Genomic DNA, 6000 nt, shown 5'->3' on the forward strand with positions numbered 1-6000 from the left:
ACAGTAACAGTTAAAGTGGAAAAAAAAAGGCCTGGGGGTATCAGTTTGCCACAGTTTCAAAAGATGCCAAGATTATGATGAGACTTATAAAAAGATAATGCCATTTTATAATAAATGTACGGTACACTATCTGGTTAGTGGTGGGGTGATGGGCCTATATTTGAATATGGGTTTCAATTCAGTTACCTCATTTTAAGAGAGCAAAATGACAAACGTAGATTAATCTGGAAACGATGCTAGGAAAGACAAGGCATCTCTAAATCAAAACAAAGAGGTGGGAGATGTTTGGTTTGGTAAATGGAAGATCCAGAAAACTCACAACAGTTGTCTTAGAATATTTGAAAGCGACTCTGCAGTGAGGGGTAAATATTTTCACTGCAGAGTCCTGCCTTTCTATCGGTGAAATACACCATCTCTCTATTTCCACTGCCTCTGACCTAAAATGCCTCCTTATTGCAATAATTTTCTAATTAGTGTCTCTGCATCTCATCTCCTATTTCTCCCACACAAACCCTTCACAACATACCAGAATGATCTTTCGAAAATGCAAATCCTACTGTGACATCTCCTGGCTTAAAAACCTCGCAGTATCTTCGCGGTACACATAGCATAAACGGGAACCCCTCAGCCTCTGAGCTTCTGTCTATAGCTCAGAGTCTCTTCCTGCCACTCCTCTCCTATCCCAACCTCCCAGCTATTTCCCTTTCGTTAAAATTATGCTCTGGTTTCTGAGGACTAATCACTCCAAGGAACTTGGTACTTCTAAAAACATTTTCCTTTACTCACACTGTTCTTTCTCACAGTCTGAAATTCTCCACCCCTATCCCACTCCCCGGCTAGTGAACTTCTATTCATCCTTTAGAGCCAGCTAAAATATGTCAGCTCTTCTACAAAGCCTACCCCACTCCCCACAGTCAGGATTCAGCATACCCCTAGAAGTTTATACATAATTGTTAAGTTATTGTTAGAAATTCGTGTCCAAGTCTTTCCATTTTGCCAAACTTTCAGCTTCTCAACTCAGTGTCTTCCTGAACCCAAAGCCTGGGTCAAGATTAAGACTATTTTGTTGAGCGAATGAATGAGGATAATATCCTGAAGGGCAGATACCCACATCAGAGAAGATACCAGTTCAATAAAATAATAACATCAGTGATAACAGTAATGACAAGAGCTACCATTTCTAGGCAGCGATGAGGCGTCAAGCAATGTCTTAGGAACTATGCACACAGCATCTTTACCCGCATAATCCTAGGCAGTAGGTTACTTACAAATAAAGAATCTGAGAGTCAGGGAGGTAAAGTGATTTGCCCAAGGTCAAACAACAAATAAATGGTGGAAGAGGGCTTTACAAACAATTCTCTTTGGGGCACCTGGGTGCTTCAGTCGGTTGAACACCAGACTCCTCATTTAGGCTCAGGTCATGATCTCAGAGTTTCGTGAGTTAGAGCCCCGTGTAGGGCTCTGCACGGACAGCATGGAGCCTGCTTGAGATTCTCCCTCTCTCTCTCTGCCCTTCCCCTACTCGCACTCTGTCTCTCTCAAAACAAAACAAAACAAAACAAAACAAAACAAAAAACGCCAAAAACCAAAAACCAATTCTCTCTGACTCTAAAACCCATGCCCCAAGCCATACACTGATCTGCCTCCTTTAAAACTTAAAACTTAAAAAAAAAAAAGAAAAAAAAAATCAAAGGTATTCCATTGATTCCATGGCTTCCTCTGGAGGCTTATTTTCAATCATTGAATGTGAATATTTCTCTGAAATATTTTGAAATGATAACTTGACTCTGTGGAAGATTGGACTCTGCCCAGACGTGGCACCAAGGTCGGAGGGGCTTGGAAGGGTGCTAGCCAGCTTCCTCTCCTTGAACAATCTCCATCAGCGTTCTCCAAGATGCGCTGGATAGTTATGTTATCTAAATGAAATTAGGCACTTCTAAATGAGTTTCCAGACTCACTTCATTTGCTCTCTCACCAGATTGATGCCCCAAACCCTTCCTGTAGAGAAGTTTGAGACTAAATGCACAGGAAACCTTCACATCTAGCATTTATTGAAAAAAGCAAATCCTACGGGAAGAATTGCTACAGAGCTGTAGAATACTACTGTTGAGGTCCTCTGCTTAAAGTTCATTCTGTACCTTCTACATCACTCTCCTCTCACCCTCTACAGAGAGCATTCTTTCCGAAGGTGCCACGGATTTATTTAAGTTATTAGGGCCATAGGCTAATGCTTGTGTTCTTGGCTGTTTGAAAGCCTAAGAAACATTCTGGAGTTGTTTACTGAAAACTTGCTTACCGTTTGCTTATCTCCCTACCATGGGATATATGCAAGGAGACGTTTAATGCACTTATCTTCCCCCTCTGATTGCATCTTGCCATCTGTGGCGCATCCAAGAGGACCAGAGAGGCCTGCATCTATAATGACTGTACTTTAATATTCTGGATGCTACTGTAGATACCAATAGATTTGGGAGGGAACCAAAGCCCAGGGAAATACACGGGTAAATTCAGCTCAGTTACCTTCCTGTAGATGGCTTGCCTGAAGCGGAACATCCTAAAGTTTGCAGGTTTGTACGTGACATCTTTGAAAATAACTCTAGATGTGCGGCCGGCTCTGTTCAAAAAATGGAACGTCAAAGGTGACTCAGCCTCGCTGAAGCAAGAAAAGTTTAATTCAGAACATAATTTGCTTTCCTTTATTTGCACACTGCAGTTCTGGGGAATAAAAGCCATTATGGAATCAAAGGACAATTTGCTTTTTTGTTGTTGTTGTTGTTCTGCACTGAATTTTTAAAGGCTTTTTTAAAAGAACATAAACAGATGAATGATACTAGATTCAGTGCAGCTTAAAACTAAGTACCTTGAGCTCTTTCCCATGATAAACAGAAAGCAATTTTGGCTCTCTGCCCCCAAGCACAGTTCTGTGTGTACTCAGCGAGACAGATCCCTCCTTGTCTCCAGGAAGGAAGTCCAGGCAACATGGGCAGTGATTCTCAGAGAGATGGGGATTTTCAAAGATATTCAATTATGAATGTTTCAATCTTCTCCCTCTGCTCTCCCTTGAAAGTAAAGTCTCTCGCTGCCTTTTAGGTCTCTCTGTCTCTCCAAACTTCAAAGGGAGGTTTTGAGCCTGCAAGAGAAATCTCTGGGCCTTTCTATGCATCTTGGAGGGTAGAGGGAATATCATTAGGATAGGCAGATCAGGAGAAATGACATTTACACTCAACAGAAAGTAAAAGAGAAGATCTAATAAAGCCAGTGAGACAGTGAAGATTCCAAGGGCCAAATAAAATGTGTTTCTATAAGAGTTTTTGTAGGATAAGGATATAAGATACGGATACAGAGGTTTGGGGGGGGGCAATGACACAGTGCAAGGATATTGATATGAATTATGGATTAATTCCCTTGGACCTTCTTCAAGAAGTATCAGTAAAAAGGTAGGATTGCTTCTAATTACTTTTTGATTGCTAGCTATTTCTCTGAATGTGACAGTACACAGAGAATAGACAATGTCAGGCCCCAGCTTATAATAAGAATCAAAGAAGAAACTAAGTCTAAAACCAGGAGGGAAAAAGTGAGTTCTGTCTTTATAGTCCTTCTTGAACTGGAAATGCTGCATGTGAGCTTAAGGTCCACAAAGGCCTAGTCATGAGGTCCCCAAGGACTCCATGGTGAAGCATGGTGAAGACCTTTGGAAAAGTCTCGGTGGCAAACATTTAGCTCTATGATATAGGTCAGGACTTTGCTGCTGGCCACAAAATAGCAGGTTTCATGACTACCACTAAGAAATCATCTGCTATAGTTAAGGACAAAGGGCAGGAACAATTAATGATGTGTCAGGCATCTACCAAGGGCTCAGCTCTGGGATAACACTAAGAACAGTATAAGGCACAGCTGCAACCACCCAAGAAGTTTCCAATCAGGCTATGGAATCCCGATTACCCATAGGGCACAACTGGGGATTGAGAAGAACCAGAAGAGTCTGGAACGGCACATTCCATGACAGTTCAGTAGAGCCTTCTTACCAACTCCTAATCTAAGTGAATTGTGTCCCAGCACAGAGGATGCAGTCCATTGGCAGTGGTAAGGGGGGAGGTGGTCACCTATCCCCATGGGTTGGGGTGGCCATCCATCAGGTCGGGAGACTGACTCTATGACCCTTGGTCAGGTCCTTACATTTTCATTCTGTGCTGGGCACTGCAAATTATGGAGTTGACTCCAAAGATGGGTGATGTTCATACTGGAGACATGGAGGAAGAGAGTGGATCACAGGCAGGGAAAATTGAACTAGCATGGTAGAAAGAAATGTTTCTTCCAGCTGTAATTATGAAGGTTCGTAAGTATTTTCTCAGTTCCAGACAAGAGATACCATAAAAAATAACAACGATTTTCCATATAATTATATTCTCCAAACCCATTTGTGGTTCTTTCACTTTTGCATTATTCTATGCAAAGGCTAAGGAAATAATAAAATAATCAATTCAATCAATTTAAATCAATTTAAAACAATCAATAAAATAATAAAATAATCAATTTCCCACACTACCCTGATGTCAGCAGTAGGCTTATGACATGGTTCTGCTCAATGAGATAGCACCAGAAGTCCGGGGTTTGCTTCCCCAAATCAAAAGGCCCTAGTGAGGCTTAGTCCTTACCCTTCCTCTGTCCAGGAAGGCTGACATAAGCTTAAAATCCCATTCTTCGGCCTGGAGACGGGAAATAATAAATTTTAGTGAATGCATAATGAGGAGGGAGTAGCTGAGGGCAGAAAGAGCTTTAGTTCCTAATGGCATCACTGAACCATCATGGCAGTCTTGAATATCCCGTCCCTTAACGTCCTGTTTCATGGGGAAAACTCTATTGAAGCCATGGTAATAGGATTGTCTGTTACCTACCACCAAATGAATTCATACCTACATGTAACACATCTTTCAATTCAATACAAATGCCACTTATTCCCTTCCTTGAGTTACTGACATCTTCTCATAGGGGCAAAGAGACATCTTCAGGTTCTTAGGTCTTTTTCCGAAATACATAATGTCTTCGTGGATTTGGAGCAAAACATCCATTTTCCACAGGTGATGTATTAATATTCAAAACCCATATTTGATTGCCAGATACTTCCAAAGATAGGTCTATAAAATCATAAAACCATATGTAGCCCCAAATTAGTACTGGACCCTTTTAAAGTCAGGCATATATGCTAAATAGTAAAATAATTACCATGTACTTGGTATTTCTACATTAAGAGGGTGATTTAGCATGGGCTACGGTGTTTTCATTATTAAATTTATATGATTTTAGAACAACTGGTGGACAAAAAACAACTCAGACTACTTCTTTGGGTCAATTCTAAAGGTTCAGTCCCATTTATAGCTGGTCAAACCAGTTTACATTTTAGCATTTTGACCATACCAAATATATTGGCAATATGCCAAAGTTACTCTTTTAACCTGTATTCCTTAGTTGTTTCAGATGTTTTTGAAACATGTTTGAAACATACTATACTATGAGATGTTATAATATCTGTTTGTGATTTTTTTGACCCAAGAGATCTGTCTCAGGTAGGATGCATTCCGCTGTCGGAACAAAATGTCTAAATTACAGTGTCTTGAACCACTGTGTAAGTATGTATATTGTTTACTTACCAAGAATGCTGTATGGAGGCAGTTGCAGAGTTGTTTTGGCAGCTGAATGATATAAAAGACACTGGTTCTTTCCACTGCTCTAATCCTTCATTCCCTATGTGTTTGTTTTCATCCCCATATTTTTTTTTCACCTCATGGGCACAAAATGGCTGCCACAGCTCTAGGCATGCCATCTTCATCCAACAGCACCCAAACAGGAAAAGATGGAGAAGAGGGCCAAAAAGGATATTTTCCTTATACAACTATCTCTTTCACTGGGGAGTAAACTGACTTCCAGATGCTCTTCCCAAACTTCTTTAGGAAATCATCCCAGAACAATCTCTACAAAGGGTAAGAGAGAAAAATAAGTGCC

At 40.7% G+C, this 6000-nt stretch overlaps 1 long non-coding RNA gene across 1 annotated transcript in view; it reads right to left on the minus strand.

Moving 5' to 3' along the window:
- Positions 1-2704, minus strand: part of LOC123386026 — a 33442-nt gene extending 30738 nt beyond the window's left edge. Inside the window, exon 1 of the long non-coding RNA XR_006599433.1 lies at positions 2521-2704. This is a non-coding gene — a long non-coding RNA (uncharacterized LOC123386026). The remainder of the gene's footprint in view (positions 1-2520) is intronic.
- Positions 2705-6000: the final 3296 nt, after the last annotated feature.

This window comes from Felis catus, chromosome B3 (genome assembly GCF_018350175.1).
Source record: "Felis catus isolate Fca126 chromosome B3, F.catus_Fca126_mat1.0, whole genome shotgun sequence".
In the NCBI taxonomy this organism is placed as follows: Eukaryota; Metazoa; Chordata; class Mammalia; order Carnivora; family Felidae; genus Felis; species Felis catus.